We start from the raw sequence: 19944 nt of genomic DNA, 5'->3' as shown, positions 1-19944 counted from the left end.
CCGGTAAAAGAGGAAGTGAAGGAACTAATAATTGAATATATATGTCAATCAATCCTCATTTATGTCGTGTACTTAATAACATACCTAATCTCATTTTTTTATCTGAAAATTAAAAAAGTTAAGCCACTTTTGAAAACACCGGGTATATATATAAATTAAAAGTTTGGAAAGTATTTAGTTGAAGAAAAAATTAAAAATTGAGAGTTATACAGGGTGAGTCGTAAATAAGTGCAAATATTTTCAGGGCTAGTAGATCTTGATAAAAGAAACATATTTTCTCTTTGCCGTTTTTCAAATAAATCCAAAATAATCGAGTTATTTTACTTTCAAAATTTCCAAAAAATATGATTTTTTGCTAAAATTTTGAGAACCAATGGATCTTCTGAATTTTCTTTCTTGTAAATTTAATCTACTACCTATGTTGCCATATTATCAACAAATTAGGTTTTTGTACTAAAAACGAAAAACATTTCCAATATTTTTTTTTTAAATTCCAAATTTTCCCAATTTTTAAAAAAAAAAACTCATAATCGATTATAAAAATATTTGCACTTATTTAAGACTGACCTTGTATATCCCTGCTTCTCCAGTAGCTTTTCAACTTATTTGTCGAACATGAATTGAATACTCAAACATAAAAACCGGATGTTCTGCTCGTCAACAGAACTGATGGATTTTATGTTTTTCTGTGTTAACGCATTATCCTAAAAGGGTCCAAAAAACGGGTTATTCCAGAATTTTGGGGTATTTTCGATAGGGTCAAGGTTGTGCTTTATTAAATTTGGCATTGAAAGATTCGATTGCAAAAATTGCAGAAAATAGGATGGAATATTTAGCGAACTGCAAGAGGACCTCGAAGAGGACTATCGAATTGTTTCATTTCGTTTATTGGTGGATTTAAAAGAATGTATTTTTATTAATGTATATGGTTAGTTATTATTGTCCATGCACTTTTAATAATAATATCTTTAAATATATACTTTTCTTATGCTACAATTTTAGTATATTTTCTCTTTTACATTTCATTCAATTATAAATTTATCTTTGCTGAAAGAAAGTTTGGATATTTAGCCAATGAAACAGAAATCTAGAAATTGTGTGTGCATATTTGAATTGAAACTTCTTACTAACAGCTATTAAATTGAAGGATTTGAAGGACATGTTTGAAAAATTAAGTAAAAAAGTTCGTATTAATGTATCTATGTCCTAAAATGCTTGGTTTCGGAGATACAGGGTGTAGAAGTTTCATTTTTATTTCGATTTTTTCCAAATAATTTATGAAGTAACGTCAATATTTCGATGAAAATTGGCGTTTGGGAATTTTTTGACATGAGAAATTTCATTTTGATGTCACTATGACTCCTATACTTGTAGAGGGCGCCACCTACATGTTTTTTAACTGGTTCGAATAGTAATAACTTTTCGTCCGTACCTGTATAAAACTACTGAGTAAAAAATATACATTTACGACATTTTTTACGTAAAAAAGGTCTCTTGGTTAAAATCGCTACGAGTAATAGTTTCCTGTCATCACTGACAAATTAAACATGTTGACTAAATAGTTATTAGACTGAAATCAAAAATTTGAAATGTTTTATGTCAAAAGTTCCACTGAAACTGTTTTATCTCATTTTTTCGCGGGAAAATTTATGATTACTTTAAAAAAATAAAAAAACTTAACGTATTTATTTTTTGGCAATAATGACATGTATTGACTATTCCCATTCTAAATATGTTGGGAACAGTTGGTCGTAGCGATTTTAACCAAGAGATATTTTTACGTAAAAAGTTACGGAAATGTATATTTTTTCGCTCAGTAGTTTTATACAGGTACGGACGAAAAGTTTTTTAATCTTTAAAAACTTAAAACACATGTAGGTCGCGCCCCCTACAAATAGGAGTCATATTGACATCAAAATCAAATTCCTCGTGTCAAAAAACTCCTACAGACACCAATTTTCATCCAAATATTGACGTTGCTTCAGAAATTATTTGGAAAAAAATCGAAATAAAAATGAAACTTCTACACCCTGTATCTCCGACACCATGCAAGCATTTTAGGACATGTAGAATGTAGAATGTTTAGGAGGGGAATTAATCATCGCGACCTTATAGATCTATTGTGTGTTCCCCTTTCTTGAGTTACAACGAGTTATAACTCATCAGAGAGAGTGTCAGGGCTTTAACAAAAGCCAGTATCTGAGACGGCTCCACAGAGGCCAGCTCTCCATCCTCGACATCAGACGTACCGAAGTTCATGGCACGAATGGTCGTCGTCTCGGCGCACTCAGTGGTAAGGTGTTCTGGTGTTTCCCCATTTTCCCCACAAAATCTGCATTCGCCGTTGTTTCTCAGCTTAAGCGTACTGAGGTGTTCGTTGAGGAGACAGTATCCTGTTAGAAACCCCGTAACAATCCGAAGATTGTTTTTACTTAAATCGAGGAAAACCTTTGATTTTTCTCGGTCGTAAGTTCTGAGGAACTTTTTCGAGTGTCTTGGAGGACACCCATTCCAAGTTACGAATGGAGTCTTCCAGATTCTTCAGTTCCGAAGAGAATTTTATGATCGCCTGGGTTATTGTCTAGCAGTCGATGGAGGAATATTTGAACATCTTCTGAAATCCTAAAGTTCTAACAATTTAATAGTACCTAAATTAATAAGTTATTGCATATTGTAATAATACTATGATTAACCTTGTAATTGATTACTTTATTTTACTTTAATTCATGTTAATTTGTATTTATAAATACATCTTTAAGATTTCCGATGTATTAGGAATTAGTTTTCAATAATAATAAAGCACTAAATAGGTAAATTTCTGAAATGACAACTTCATTTGACAGTTATCTTTTACCTTGACCTTTGAATAAGAAGACTAAGGAAGGAGCATATCAAAAATCTTAGGTACACCACGATGGGCCTCAAATATGGCCGACTTAAATTCCGGTTTGGTTTCAATGTCGTTCTAATTTTATTTAAAATATGTAAAACTATGATGTAGGGTAGACGTGGGGTAGACTCAATAATTTGTTGTTTTATTTTACGTTGTGAATAAATGTTGGTAGTTATTAAAATTGTTATAAAAATATATAATTCTAATAAAAATAGATAAGTTATAATAAGTATTTATTAACACAAACATTCGATACACTACTGAAGCAGGTAAGTCAAATTAACGTATCTAAATTCTTTGACATCTAATCTTTGACATGTAGTAAATAAAAGCAAAAATGCAGGAAAAAATATATAATTAGTTAATTTAAGTGAATTTCATAAATGATCGGTTTACTACACGTATGTATATCATATAGTCACTTACTAGCGAAAAGTTGTTCCATTATTTCACTCGATTTTTGCCGAGATCTACCGCACGCTACACAACCAACTATTTTAGAGTCTTTTTCGATAAATCGCGATAGTGTCACTGTTAATTTAAGTTCTGCCACAATTTCCATCTAGATTTACTACCTTTATACAACTATCAGTAATAGAATAAATAATAAATAACATAAAATAAGCTCCGTAAAGACTGACAAATCCACAAAATTTCAAATCAAATTCCAATGTGTCAAATGAATCGTCAAACAGAACTGTCAAGGATCCCTACCCTAGAGTGCTTTTTCCGCCCACCATGCATGAATACATGGATAGCATTATGCTCCTTCCTTAGTCTTCTTATTCAAAGACCTTGACTGGTGCTCATAAGTAAATACAGGGCCATAAGAAAGGAGAAATATTTAAAATGAAATCGGCGATAACTCGTAAACGGGTTAATCAAAAATATCTAAAGTTATTCTTTTGAATGTGGGTTTTAGTGCTCTTGAATAAACCTAAATAGAATTATTCTCTAAAATAATTAGGGAAGCCAATAATTGCCCCCATTAAAATTTACATGGGATTTCCTATGTCCCGCTCGACGATGCAACACCCGGTATTTACAGCAAAAAGAACAAAATTCCTTCTGATTCATAATAATTATGACAATCTCACGATCATCACTATCCTCATTCACTCGCTCCTCCCAGTTTCTCTCCGCCTCTGTTCTCCAATTAAAAATGCATCTCTATTTATTTATACATGCAGAAAGGTCTCGAGATACAGATCGCCTTTCAGCCTCTTAATAAATGCTCGCGTTTGTGGCTGAGTTTGTGTGCGAGGCGCATAACATTTATATACCGGTCGACCGGCGTTTGATGTTTTTTCGACTCTATTTATGCTTGATCGCCTTGTCTAATCTCGTCCTTTTTTGTCTGAGGTCGCTTAAGTGTTAAATTAGACAGGAAATTTAGCCTACGGCCATTGTTTTATTGATTTACAAGGAGGGCAAGAAGAGTTTAGTGACATCGACATTTTAAGCATAAAAAGAACGAAATATACTGCGTGATTTCGTTTAATAGAATGGAAAATACAATGGGACTTTTTAAGGGAAAGTTTTATGAAAAAAAGTTTTTTGTGACCTATATGAATAAGAAAATTAACGAAGGAGCATATTAACAAAAATGATGAGCAAGACTCACAGGAACACGTCTATGAGATTTCTTTCGTTAAAAAAAGATGTTGAAAATGGTGCATTTTCTTTTAATTTCCCTATATATTTTTCGAAAACTTTTTAGAACTGCCTGTTTACCACAAATTTTCCCACGGTATAATTCCTTAATCTCAGATATTACAATAGTTACGGCTTTATTCTATGATTACGGCAATAAAAGGGATGCAAATACAAAAAAAAATCCGGTGGCTCTCAACATTTTTTCAAAAAAAATCGATTTTTTTTTTTAATTTCAAACTTAATTAACTCGGTTATTTTGGACTTATCTGAAAAAGGGTAAAGAGAAAATATGTTTCTTTTATCGAGATCTACAAGCCCTGAAAATATTTGCGCTTATTTAAGACTCACCCTGTATATTCACTCTTTGTTCTTTATTTTTAAGCCTAGTTTTTATTAATCCGAATTTCTGTCGTTATTTGCAAAAAAATACTTCAGAGATTTTGAAACGTTTTTATTTAACGTCCAAAATTCCTATACTTAACCGTCAAATTTTTTTTATCTTTTTAAAAATTTGATGCCTCCAGATTGTTATTTCGCCAAAATACCCTAGTTTTCGTGAATCCATGCATTAAAAAAAACAAATATAACGATAATGTTACGTTATTGATTCAAATCAGCCATATCGAACAAGCGGTGGCACTTATCTCACAAAATTAGTTTCGTTTGATGATGCCGACCTGTCACTCACAAATCGACATGTTTATCACTTTGCGAGATTTGCTTTTATTTAGATAATTTTAAGTGGGCGGATAAACCAGTAATTGGAGAAAAAGCATATGAGCTTAATACCATTATCTAATATTACATACATACAGTGTGAATCAGTGAGATGGAATAAATTTGATAATAAATACAGCATGTTTGAAAAATAACGTTAGATTTTATATCAGAAAAATTATATATTTAATAGAAATACACAAAATATCAATTCTAGAAATGAGTCGTTATGAAGATGAAGATAACACAAGAATTGCAATTTGGAAGTTGCTCGATTATTTCAAAACGAAAAAATCAAAATTTGTGACTTAAATTCCAGGGATAAAAGGAAGGTTACTGAGGGCTGGCAGGGATTACTCACATAGGTATTAACAACCTCCGTTATGCTAATAGTAACTATCAAAAAGGGGGGATCATGATCTTGATTCCGCCTCTAGTACATGAATATACAGGGTTGTCCGAATTGTATTAGAGAAACTTCGGCAGAGCATATTCTACACATAAGAATAAGTAATAAAGTTCGTATATATCCTAAAATGGCTTCGTTTCGGAGATACAGGATGTAGAAGTTTCATTTTTATTTCGGTTTTTTGCCAAATAATTTTCGAAATATAGTGGATATTTGGATATAAATGGGTATCTGGGTATTTTTTTGCATAAGAAATTTGATTTCGATGTCAACTTGACTCCTACTTGTAGGAGGCGCCAGCTACAGGTGTTTTAACTGTTTTGAAAAGTAATAACTTTTCGTCCGTACCTATATAAATTATAATATAATATAATACAACAGTTCTCAAGATATTTAAAGTGGAAATAGTTAAGTTGAGAGTGGATAGTTATTTGACTGAAATTATAAATTTGAGAGCTTTTTCTTTCTTTAAATTAATTATAAATGTTTCTTCGAAAAAAATATAATAAAACAGTTTCTGTTGAACTTTTGGCACAAAAACATTTCAAGTTTATTATTTCCCCCCAGTTTACATTTTAATAGATCTTATTACATTTTCAATTTATGTCAGTGATGATAGTTGATAATTTCGATTCCAAATAGCTCAAAAACCATTATTATTTTAGTAAAAAATGGCATAAATGTATATTTTTTTACTTAGTAGTTTTATACAGGTACGGACGAAAAGTTATCTTCAAACACCAGTTAAAAATATGTAAGTGACGCCCTCTACAATCTCAAAAACTCCCAGACATCAGTTTTCATCCAAATATCGACATTAGTTCTGTATCTCCGAAACTAAACATTTTAGGACACATTATACAAATTTTTCACTTAATTTTATCTGCAGAATATGCTGCCAAAGTTTCCCGAATACAAATCGGACCACCCTGTATAAATAATATTAGCATCCTTCCTTAGTCCTTTTAATTAAAGATAGGGATTCAACTATTTTTAACTCTTTCAACTATTATTAATTAACTTAGAAATTCCAAAAGTTATTTTATTATGTAAAGATTGTAAATTTTAAAAATAGATTTTTTTTTGAAAGTCTGGTACTAATTCTTCAAATCACAGTAAAGGTATTTAAAGATTAAAGCCTATTTCGGTATCAACTGTCACTCAACTGCTAGATCCACACCATATTTTTAGGCGAGCCTCTCCCTAAAACCAAGCGATATACACTTATTTTTGCAGCTGTCTTCTCTCCCATATTTAAAATTGATACACTTGAACGGGCAACGATGCTGAATAGGGAAATAACATGTACTTATTTCAATTTGTTCATTATACTTTTTAAATATTATTTAAAACGACAGAACATTATTATACCGCTTAAAATATCAATAAAACCCTTATAACATATAGTAGAAAATAGTTATTTATTTATATAAGTACTTAATATTTTATTTTTCAAGAGAATTTAGAACACGATACCTATAACAATCAAACATCATTTGTTTCTTCAATGTGAGTAAAACACTTTAACCACATTTTTTACAATACAGGGTTGGTCTTAAATAAGTGCAAATATTTTAATTTCGACCTCAGAGAAATGATGAGTTTTTTTGCGAAAAAAAAATTGGAAAATTGGAATTTTTTGAAAAAACATTTGGATTTGTTTTTAGTATATAATAAATTGCAAAATAAAACACTAAATTACCACAATACACCAAAAAACTGAGTTTTTAATCGTCTGCTAATCAGTTTGGTTAGCATGGTTAGCGAAACGCGCGTCCAGTGTAAAAGTAAAAGTGTCTTGGTGTACTCGTATTGTGGTGATTTAGTGTTTTATTTTGCTGTGTAACACCAAAGGTTCCAACCCCCAATTGTAATTTAATAAATTAATAATAAATAATTAGTAATTAGTATAATATAGCAACATAGTTCTATATTAAATTTATAAGAAAGAAAATCCAGAAAAGATCCAGTTGTTCTCAAAATTTAAACAAAAAATAATTTTTTTTAATTTTCAAAGTAAAATAATTCGATTATTTTGGACTTACTTGAAAAACAGCAAAGAGAAAATATGTTTCTTTTATCGAGATCTTTCAGCCCTGAAAATATTTGCACTTATTTAAGACTTACCCTGTATAGAAATATTCACCGTATCTATTTGATATTCAGCAATTACGCAGAGTAATTTATAACTTTATATAGCAAATGGAAAGTGGCCTTATATTTTGTTACACGCTAACTATTTTAATGGTTAAACTGTGTGAAACTATGATATATCGCCATACTTCTACTCGTATTTATTTTATTTTTTTGTCTAATAATAATAATAAAAACAAGGCATTATCATTAACTTATCCTATTAGAAAAGACATCGAAAAAATTCCGTACTTTAAAAAATATATATTTCCTCAAGTACTAATTTTTAGAATGTAGTTCCTGAGAATATTAGATATTTTTTTATTTTTATTTGTACTTCTTAAAGAATTTTACTTCAAAATTTTCTGGCAACTTACAAAGAAAATTTTGCTTGCTTTTCTTTTGCATTTTGGAATCAATCTCAACATTTATTAATAATAATTCTGCTACAATTTTAAAATTTAATATATTATTTATTATAAAAAATGTCTATACCTATGTGGCGGATTCATCTTTCCAAAAAAATCCTTTATGGGTATTTCGCCACTGCACTGCAAGAAAATCTACAAAATAAAATAGTTATTTTTTGTAAACACTTCTGGCATTAAACCTAAACGGACCCTGCTTGTCAGAAGTTATGTTTACAGTTATACAAATTTGCCTAACAAAGAAAAAAATGTTTAACGTTTCGGAAAGTTTATCTCTTTCCGTCGGCGGAAGCAAAAAAAGAATAAAGAAAAAAACTATTTAAGATATTTAAATTTAACTATTCAACAGGAATTATTATTATAACATTAAGTAAGGGTTTCTTTAGTTTACTTACCTTACCACCATTTATAATATACTTATACCGTTTTGCAAAATAAATGCCCCATCTGAATAAAATATATTAACTATTTCGCATGTGCAATGAGGTTAAGTTTTTCATATATATATGTGTTATTTTAAATCAGTAACATTCCAGGCATCATCATCATGATCATTGTCAGCTTATTCAACCATTTCCAATTATGGTGTAGCCTCCCTCACATGCACCGAAAAAAAGGATCTCTCAGTCGAAATGAATATGACTTTGACCCAAAAGATTGGCGCTTTTCAAAGAAACTTCGTTCTTGGCCCAAAGCATTAACTATCTTTTCACAAGCTTTAAAAAATTACTTTAGAGAATAGAGGAATCTATCTGTCCAAAGTATTTCACTCTTGACTCAAAATGAATATGCAAAGAAGTTCTTGCTACAAGAACAATAGTCTCTTTGATTCATGCAAAAATTCTGGATTGAAAAGGGACCATTTCTTGATTAAAGAGACACTTTTCTTAAACCAATAGCGAATACTATTGACTCAACTAAAATTTATTTTGATCTAAGAGAAGTCTATACATCATATACAGGCATATTACGAGGTATATTATTTTCTGATAAATTTAGGTTTTCCTGGTCTGTAGTAAGTAAAGTGATATTATTATCCTCGATAGTAGTTATTTCTGGTTCTTCACTCCTTGGTATTTTTTGGGGTGGTTCATCACTCTACAAATTACAAAAAAAATGTTACATCACGATTAATCATAGTAAAGCAAATAAATTATTAAAATTATAAGTTTTGGTCACATTCTGAATTTTTTAATACGACGACTTGAAATTCTAAAATTTTTGTAATTATTTGCATAAATAATCGATACCTATATTCTTATTCTATCTATAGTCACACATGCATTATCTAAACAGGTGCATTAAGTAAATGTCTCTTACCTTCAAATATAGCAAATAAATGCTCTAATTTCCATTTTTTCAGAAACTTCTTTAAAGAATCCATATATCCCAAAATTTGTCCATAAAAAATGACAAATGCATGTTACAAAATTCTAAGCAACAAAACCCGTACGTACTATGATATGCGATCTATGAAATGCGACGTACGACTGATCGGACTGCCGACTGATTGTATAATGCAAATAAATTATTAAAATTATAAGCTATACCGTCCTTCGTGATCGTCTTGGCCTGTCGTTATTATTTTTCATCAAACGAGTATTTAGCTATTGGAAAAATGACCATGTTCCTTGAATGAAGTACTTCCTAGCGTATTTTTCTTATTATCTTAAAACAAAGTAACTTGCACTTGGTTGCATGAAAATAGATTCAAGAGAAATTTTCGAATTTTTCAAGAGAACCAGTTTTCTTGAGTTAAGAGAGTTTTTCTTCAGGCAAAATATTTTCTTTTGCGCTAACTTTCTTGCCACTAAATTTTTTTTTCAAGAACGATGACGACTTTAGTTCAAGTCTATCTTTTTTATCAGTGTGTTTATATTCTCTCTTTGTAGTTGGCCCAATGTTGTCTATTGTTGACTCTGCGGGCCCAAGTTATCCCTGCTAATTTCCTAATATCATGGTCCCATCTCAGAGTTTGGTCTTCCTCTTATTATCTTAATACCGCGTGGGTACCATTGCCAATTTATGTTGTCCGTCCTTCTTGCCAGGCGTCCTGCCCATTGCCACTTGAGGGATTTGATTCTGGGATGGGATGACATATGACATCTATTACCAAGGTCTTTTGTCATATTCACTCTATTCTTTTACGGTCTTTCTTGGTTATTCCTAGCATATTTCGTTCCATTCAGCGTTGTGTGACCTGCAATTTTTTTTATAATATCCTTTCTAAGAGTCAGGTTTCGCATGCATAGGTCATGACTGGTAGCACACATTGGTCGAATGTTTTCTTCTTTAGATAAAGTGGGATTCTAGATTTGAATATGATTGAGTTTCTTCCATAAGTAGGTACTCTATGCTAACCGAATTCTTCGGTTGATTTCTGGTAGTAGAGATCCCGAGCTGTGTATTAGTTGTCCCCAATATATGTATTCTTCTACAATTTCCAGTTTTGTGTTATTTGTTAGATTTTCAGGCATATATATTCATTCTAATGAATATTTGCGCTATTTTATAGCACGAAAATATTCAAAAAATATTCCATTCAATTTTAATTCAATATCTAAATACTACAACAAAGACAAATAGAAATGTATACTCTTGGCACACACACATGGTAAATACTTAAAAAATCTTTATTTTTTTCTAATCAGTAAACAAACCATGCGAATATAATATAATAGTCTAACCTTGGAAATTTGAGATTCGCATTCTATTAAACGCACATTATTAGGTCAGCCAACTACTAACATTAAGGTTCGCAATCGAAAAATCAACGAAATAATTGGCAATAATTACTCGTTATTATTGTGAGTTTATACTAGAGAGCGCTTATCAAAGTCTGTGTTAGTAGCCGTCAATTATTGTTGATACTTAAGTAGTTCACGTTGCAGTCGATTTATTTATATACGTAATGTTTTGGTTCTTATCATTACAATTAATCATAATAACAGCAAAACTGAATGGCAGTATAGATATTGAGGAAATAAAATAATATATCTAAATTACAACGTCATGTGTATAGTTTGATGTAAATTTGATTGACTCTGGCAGTTTGACTTTTTTGCTATTTCACTTTTTTACTTGAACTAAAAAAATCGGACTAAAAATAAAAAATAATCACACTTTATTTGACGAACATTTTTTCTGTTGCGTTTTTTTTACATCTGAATGTATTTTTTATAGGCAGAATATACTGCCGAAGTTTCCCGAACACAATTCGGTCCATCCTGTATAACGTTTTATAACACCAAATCAAAAATTCCATATACACTGTAAAAACATCCTCCTACCTACATCAAACATCCCTTCGATCCGATTTAATCTCACCCCTCTCTTTTCCGTATCTGCTTGCCCTGCACACCCTGACGGCCCTTTAATCGCATCTCTTTCGATCGCACCACCGGAAGTGGCTGGCTGCCGGCGGCGCAGGGTGGAGGGCGCCGCGTTTCTTGACGAGTCACAGTGGAGAATGGGCCTAAGGGCTCCACCCACCTCTTGCCGCGTTCTGGCCTCCTGTCCCCAGGCCCTTCGATACCACGTGGCAAGGGCGGTTAAAGCGGACGTAGTTTTGGGGGTGGAAGTGAGGGTGGTATTTGTGGATCGGCATCTGTTGTGGGGCGAATTAGTCGTTATTGCGGAGGGGTGACGCAAATTTAAGGATTTGTTATTAGTTTTAAAAATAAATAAGAAACTAATGAAAAAATAATATATATAATAACAATAATAATTATAAAAAATGTCTATATGTGGCGGATTCATCTCTCCAAAAAATCCTATATGGGTATTTCGCCACTGCAAGATAATCTACAAAATAAAATAGTTATTTTTTTTAAACACTTCTGCGTTAATCCCAAACGGAAACTACTTGTCAGAAGTTAGGTTTTTTCCCTCAACCTCAGGTCTGCTCCCTTTGACATAACATCGCCAAAAATTCCAATTCGTAGAGGGATATTTCAAGGGGATTCTTTTAGCGCCCTTTGGTTTTGTTTAGCCTTAAATCCCCTATCGCGGATAATTAATGAAGCAGGTTATGGATTCTCACTACGAACGAGAAACAGACGTCATCTCATTACACACCTACTATACATGAATGACTTGAAGATATAAGCTGCAACACAAAACACCAACTTGAAAATCTTCTGCGTACCGTTCATAAAATCAGCGCAGATATTGGAATGATCTTTGGTACGAACAAATGTTAGACTGTTTCACCAGAATTGAATTTAGAAGAGAAAACAATTATCTCCTCAATGTCGACTGACCTGTATAAATACCTTGGAATGCTACAAACACACAAAATATAACATGGAATTATTAAAAACCGCCTATCGACCGCCATCCGACTGCGGCTCCCTACTAAAGACAGGTTTGAATTCTAAGAACCTCTTTAAAGCAATAAACACTTACGCCCTACCGGTTCTTACATATTCTTTTGGAATAGTCAAATGGACAGATTTGGAATCCCTAAATCGCCTGGTACGAACAACCTTAACCAAATTTAGAAATCACCGCCCAAGAAGCGCTACGGAACAGGTGACACTCCCTCGAAATCTTGGAGGTAAAGGTTTACTGGATGTTGTTAATATCTCTCGGAAGCAAATAAAAATCCTCAGAGAATACTTTTATACCAAGAACAGCAATCTTTACGTCACGGTGTCTTCAGCTGATGTCAAATACACCCCCTTGAACCTCAGTAGTAAACAATATGATGCTTTTCCAACTCCCACATCAATCACTAATGAAATAGCTGCTTGGGGAGCCAAGGAGTTACACGGACGGTACCCAAATGAGCTAGATCAACATCACATTGAAAAGGCGGCGTCATTGCATTAGTTAACATCGGGTTATCTCTACCCAGAAACCGAGGGATTCATAGTGGCTATGCAAGACCAAGTGACTCCAACACGCAACTACCGGAAACTCATCCTAAAGGAGAATATATCAGACAAGTGCCGTATAAATGTGATTCTGGAAGTGAAAACCTAGAACACATTTTATCAGGGTGCAGTAATCTGGCGAGTACAAAGTATCTGAAAAGACACAACAGAGTCGCATCGATCATCTACTTGGAGATCCTCAAACACTTCAACATTGACCGAGAAATCCAAGAGCCCTACTACAAATATCAACCACCACCCGTATAGTCGAAAATAATAGTTTCAAAATATACTGGGATAAAAAAATCTTAACAAATTAAACCGTTAGAAGTAACAGACCGGACATCACGCATATAAATAAAATTAAAAAACAGTTTTACTAATTGATATTTCTATTCCTAACAACAACAATATACAATAAGTATCAAGATTTGAGAATAGAAATAAAAAATATATGACAAATGGAATCGGTAGTCCCCTGGATTGTTTCAGCCTTTGGAATTATCCCGGTCAACCTGAAAGAACAATTAAAAGTAATTGGAATACCTGAAAATACTTACCGCCTAATGCAGAAATCTGTGCTGCTTGATGCTACTAACATTATTCGTTCTTTTCTAGGTGATTAACAATAGCACCTTGTCTTGTCCCTATGGACCGATAAGCAGCTTTAAACCTGTTCTATATATATATATATATATAAGGTAAAAACCAAAACATTTACTTAATATATATAACAATTACTTAATAAGGTAAAACCAAAAAGCCCCAAACTTTCTGTATGATTATTTTTAATTTTTACGTAGGTAATATGTTATGTTTATTTATGTTATGTTCTTTAAAATCAAAGAAGCGATTGCCATTTGCCATACATTACTAACATCTACAGATGCATGAGCAATACATTATTTATTTTTATTAGATTGTATTAAAAAACCTCTTTAATTTTTCTTTTAGAGGCTATAGTTTTTAGATTTGTCAGCATTAATGAGACACAGAGGGCACAGAATAAATTTTAATAACGCCAAAATTATAACGAAAGAAGCGATACCTAGAGAAATTTTTACCTTAGAAATGTTTTGAAATTTTTTTTTCTCTCGATTTTGTTCTCTCGCAGCCATTACATATTCTTATATAGAATAGAACGCTCTACAAAAAAGGTCTCTGACAATTTTTCGATAAACCTACCTCTTCAAAAGTTATTCACGGTTAAAGTTAACCACTCCGTAAATTCCTAAATACTTGAACTTTTTTGACAAAATTATGATTATTTTTGAAACATTTAACCCATTGTTGTAAAAATATACAATTCTGATGGTGTTAAGGTTGGAAATTAAGAAATCTTCAAGTCTAATGAAGTTTAACCTAACCATTTAAGCTGATTTAAGTATAGCTGATTTTAATAAACATTGTTTATTAAAATAAATCAGCTTATATACTTAAATGGTACGAATAACTTTTGAAGAAGTAGGTTTATCGAAAAATTGTAAGAGACCTTTTTTATAGAGCGTTCAGTTTTGTACAAGAATATTGTATAAGATTGTCATGGCTGAGAGAGAACAAGATCGAGAGAAAAAAATATTTGCAAAAAGTGGCAAATTCCCATGTAATTTAAATGGGAAATTAATCGTCTTTGGGGCAGGGTTTATTGTGAATATTAAGGGTTTACAATGGTCTGTTATTGTTTTTTAGATAATAGACTAAAAATTTAGAGGGTGCCGTGAGAGAAATGACCATCAACTTTGTAAATAACGGATACCCTACTGTTTATGGCAAATAAAAAATTTCAATGATATTTATTTAAAAAAAAACTATACTGTAAATTTTCAAAATCTCTGCTAAATTCGAGGCTAAATTTAAACTGAAACGAAAATTATATTATGTCCCAACAACAAAACTCCAATAACCACCCCACTCTTTTCAAACACAAAGCGTTCCACCCTCACCCTCTTGTTGTTCGCCTCCCGACTCCGACGACCCTTCTCGTTCCCAAAGGGATCCCGAAACCTTTTGGCGGATAGGCCTCCACCGGCCGAATATGCGAGGGTTGCTCTGCTCGCTCCACCCATCTCTTCAACCCCTCTAGTCTCCTGTTCAAAGACCCTTCGAAACCACGTGGCAAGGACGAGCTACAAGGTCGGCAGAGGACGAATTACGAAGTCACTACGTCACCGCAACCGTATCACGTTCTCTCTCTGTCCAATCCGGTCGATCGGAAAGAGACGGATCCATTTTCTGTCTACTCGTTCGTCATTTCGGGTCGGCGTTATCGGAGTGGAGCAGCACGCGTCTTCTTTCAACCCCGTTGGTTGGACAATGACAGGACGACATTTTGACTAGTCGATGCGGCGAAACGAGGCGGGGGAAAGGAAGGGCAGAGGGCGGGGGTTAAAGGGACGCAATCTGAGTGACGAGGGTCGTCGAATGACGTTTGTGGCCCGAGGGATGCGATGCCTATTTGGGTTAGGGTGAATTTGTGAGAAGCGGAAGGCGCAATGATGTATACTTAGATTGAACGGTATACGTTGTTGGTCGAGTTTAATTTTAATTAAATCACCATTTTTAGATTGTGAATAATTTTTTTTAGAAAATTTGATAAAATTGGAGAAAATGAAAAAAATGCGGATGTCATAAAATTTTACGAAGAATAATTAATCATAATAAAAAAATATGATTAAACATCGGATTCTCAAAATGTGTAGCACAGGCGAATGTGGTGTAGCTGTGCAATCGTTAAAGTAAATGTGTAGCAAAGTACACAATTGTGTAGCTTATGGCAACGTTGATGTCGCTATTAAAAATGTATGATAAAATATATGAAAAAAAATACTTGAATCTCTTCTAAAAAGACTTAAATCTCATAAAAGACTTAAATCTTTTAAAAGTATAATGTAAAATGACTTCGGTCATTAAAAAAAGATTTAAGTCTTTTTTAATTAATTAAATCTTTTCTAAAAACACTTAAATCTTTCAAAAGGCTTAAATCTTTTTTTAATGACTTCTATGACTAATCTTTTTCTATTTCGGAATAAAGGTGTTAAATCACAAGTAATTTTGAAAATGACTTAAATTTTAAGTCTAAAGTCAGCTTTTGAAATATGACTTAAAATCAAATGATTTAAGTCATTAAAATGAGTCATGAAAATGATGAATTAATGAAATGAAATGAAATGCTGAGTAAAAAAAAAGACTTAAAGGTAGTATCAGAGTATCAGACACATAGCTACTTTTGTTGCGCAGCACATTATAAAACTGCGCAACTTGATCTGCTGCAAGTGTGAATACCTATAGGCAACCTGCAACGTTGCGATCACAGCTTGGTTGGGTACTTTTTTGTTGCGCGCACTTTATAAGAAATAGCCGTGTCTGAACAGTTGTTGAGGAAGATTGCAAGTGCATCAGCAAAAGATTACTAATCAGTTGAAACTTTTACAGCGAATATCGGTACAGTATTCTGTTGGTATGCCCGAAATGTATACACTTTTTTCAGATAACTCCAGGATTTATATGTAGGTATTTAGTAAAGAATTAACCGACAAATTGCGATGTCGTCGAAGTCAAAACAAGCGATTTGGAACAGAGATCAAGTAAAATGTTTAATAGAAGCGGTAGAAGCAAAGGAATGTTTATGGAACGTAAAAAAAGGCCATTCTATCACAACCAAACGAAAAGACGAGCCGCTATTTCGGAAATTTCTTCTGAATTACACATGCCCGATGAAGACATAAAAAAGAAAATTCACACGTTGCGTATAATGCGTATACAATATTCGAAAGAACGTTCAAAAATGAAAAGTTCCAAATCTGGTTGCGGAGCAGACGAAACCTACATAGCAAATGGGAATTATTTCCTACTAAACCCACCAAAAAAAATGGGAATTTTACTTAACTATAACTACAACCGCCTCCCAAAAGGTACACACACGATACCTTGAGCTGTGGGTGGTGTACTGTTGAATGTTGCCCCTCCAAGGCTGCGGCTACCAAAATTTGTTGCAAAAGTAGCGCTTTGGTGTGAACATATGAAAAGCATGTAGTGTCGATCTGCAACTTTTTTAGGCAGCTGCTGGATAAAAACTGCGCGATTTGGGCTACTTTCTGTTGGTGTATGAACACTGTATGCAACTCTTGCAGCGGCTGCAAAAAAATTGCGCAACAAAAGTAGCTGTGTCTGATACTACCTAAGTTTTCTGTGAGCTTGCAGCTCTGGACGGATATTCGTGGCATCTATAGCGAAAACAGCTAAAAAAGAACGTTTGTGCGGAAGCTGTAGCATAGGAACAGGCGAGACCGTTATCGATCCGATTCTTTGTCTGTTGGCCGCTCTTCTTCGCCTTCGTCCGTCGCCTTCTTGTTCTTCTCGTGGCCGTGCAAGGGTCAGTAGGAAGTGGGCGTAGAGTTGGGAGGGGCCGTGCGGCCGCCCGAGTCACGATATGCATGCGGCCGCTCAGCCGCCGATGCGGCCGTCGCCGACGCCGCCGTCCGACGCCCTCTACGACCCTCGAGGGGGATAATTCGCGTCAATGAGCACTCGATGGCAATGTAATGAGCAGAGTTTTTAGAGATTGAAGGGGACTGAATATTAAGTGGAGACTCGAGCATTATTATACCGGGTGCGCCTCAAAAGTGGCTCACCCTTATAACTTTTTTATTTTTTCAGATAAAAAAATGAGATTTCGTGTGTTAGTATATGATATAAATTAGGATTGATTGACGTATTCAATTGTTTTCCGCCACTTCCTGTTTTACGGGAAATGACTACAACTTTTGATTTTTAAATGGCACCCTCAGTATTTTTTTTACTTTTTTCGATAGAAAATGACACTCTGAATCGAATAACATTATCATATGTCAACTTTTGACATATTCGCTCAAAAACAAATTGTATTTTAAATTTTAAATCTAGAGTGCCATGGTCGTGTTAAAAACACTAATTTTTAAGCAAGGAAAATTTTGGCAGCCTTGGAAAATAGATTTGATCGTCTAATGTTTTTAGTGTCTTGTCCTGGCCAGTTAAAAGATGCCCAAATCGTATTTTAATCATATTTCAATTTTTTCAAATGGAACGAGGTGGCTCATTAGCATTTTTTTACGAATTATTTGATACCACACAATTGGTATTTCGAGTCAAATTGGAAATGAACCGCATGTTAGAATTTCAAATAAACTACATATATGCGAAAATGTCACAAGTTTTTTCTTTATAAAGTTAATTTGTTTTGATTAATTACTCTGGTTAATTTCTGTAACTTACCTCAATTTCTTCCTTTTTAACGAAACGTGTTCTAATAATTTCTTTATCTTTTAACTTATATATAGGTACCTACTCGTGGTTTGGGGGCAATTTTTTTTTTTGTAAAATATTATTTAGTAGGTACTTTGGTAGACATGTTGCACTTGCGAATTTTGCGATCTTGAATGCTGGTTACGAGCAACCAATCAACAAATTTTCACGATATCGTCTGCTGTTTATAAGAGGAGTTAGGGCGTTTACACACACGCCGGCAAAATCCGTGCCGGTGCCGGACCTGAAGTCGATTGCAATACCTATAAATAAATTAGATCTTTCACATATACTCCGATCCGGTAAAATAGTCGGGTCCGGCAAATACAATAGAATTAAATACAACTGTCGTAACGGGTGCAAAGCCGGCGCCGACTCCGGCACCGATTTTGCCGGTGTGTGTGCAAGCGCTCTTTAGGTAGTTAAAATTTGGAATCACGGATGCTATTTACTAGACGGATTTGCGATATCGTATGCTGTTTACGCGGCATCGTTCGGCCTAGAACCGAATCGCGATCATGGACGTCGTTTACAAATATGCCTCCGGGAAACAGTCAAAGAGGCACTTCCACCGATAACCTTAATCTCAGAAGTTACACATGCCTGGGCACTGGGCACAACTGGCAACCTGGCAGGCAGTAATGGCAACATCCAAAAAAAAATAAACAACCAGATTAGTCCAACAAAAATTTAATCAAGAAGATCTGTCTTCTTCCCTCTAATCTGCCGCCCTCAATTTTACCTTCAGTGACAAGTGACTCTTAGATATTTTACGGCGATATTTGTACTATCGCCTTTTGTTGTCAATTCTGAGGACTGCCCTTTCCTGTTTTGAAGAATACAACAATTTTATTTTTGTCGACATTGATGTGCAATCCCGCAACTGATACATGCTATATTCAACGATATACAAGATATATTCGATGTTTTTAAAGTTGCAGAATGTTGCCAGATAGTTTGACCATATCATCCGTAAAACGAATATTATTAATAAGGGTTAGGTATTCCATTTTCAATCTTAGAAGACCGGCAAAGTTTTTACTTTAGCCTTTTTCCATCTTGGAAGACCGACAAACTTTTTATTTAAACCCTTTTCCATCTTGGAATATCGGCACACCTATCATTTCAACCATTTTTCATCTTGGAAGATGGGCAAACTTTAAGAGCTAGTTTATAGAGACTATAAAGCTAGTTTATAGTTTAGAGCTAGTTTACAAACTAGCTGATTAGTTTGCAAGCTGTATTCGTTTTGGTTGTGGTTTGTGATGTCATGATTTTATACCTATACTATTGTTTTAACATTCATTATTTATTTTAGTTATTAGTTAGTTTTAAAACTAGCCAAGTATCTATTTTAGTCGTAACATACACACTGAAAAAATAAGAAGTACATTTCGATCGGTCTGGTTCACAAATAATGTAAGTACAAAAATGTCTAGTTTTAAGCTATATGAATTTTAAAGTTTATAAGTTCGCCAAAATTCACTTCTTGACTATACTTAAGTACTTAACACAAATGCCACAAATGGACGATGGATTTTGCACCAACAA

General features: G+C 33.5%; 1 protein-coding gene across 1 annotated transcript in view; it reads left to right on the top strand.

Annotated features, from left to right (window-relative positions):
• LOC115876086 overlaps positions 1-19944 on the top strand; it is an 81146-nt gene that overhangs the window by 11443 nt on the left and 49759 nt on the right. The gene's annotated exons all lie outside the window — the stretch shown is intronic.

Source organism: Sitophilus oryzae, unplaced genomic scaffold, assembly GCF_002938485.1.
Source record: "Sitophilus oryzae breed Bouriz unplaced genomic scaffold, Soryzae_2.0 scaffold_1396_pilon_pilon, whole genome shotgun sequence".
Classification (NCBI taxonomy): Eukaryota; Metazoa; Arthropoda; class Insecta; order Coleoptera; family Curculionidae; genus Sitophilus; species Sitophilus oryzae.
The sequence above is the reverse complement of the archived record's forward strand: the minus strand, read 5'-3'. Positions and strand labels throughout refer to the sequence as shown.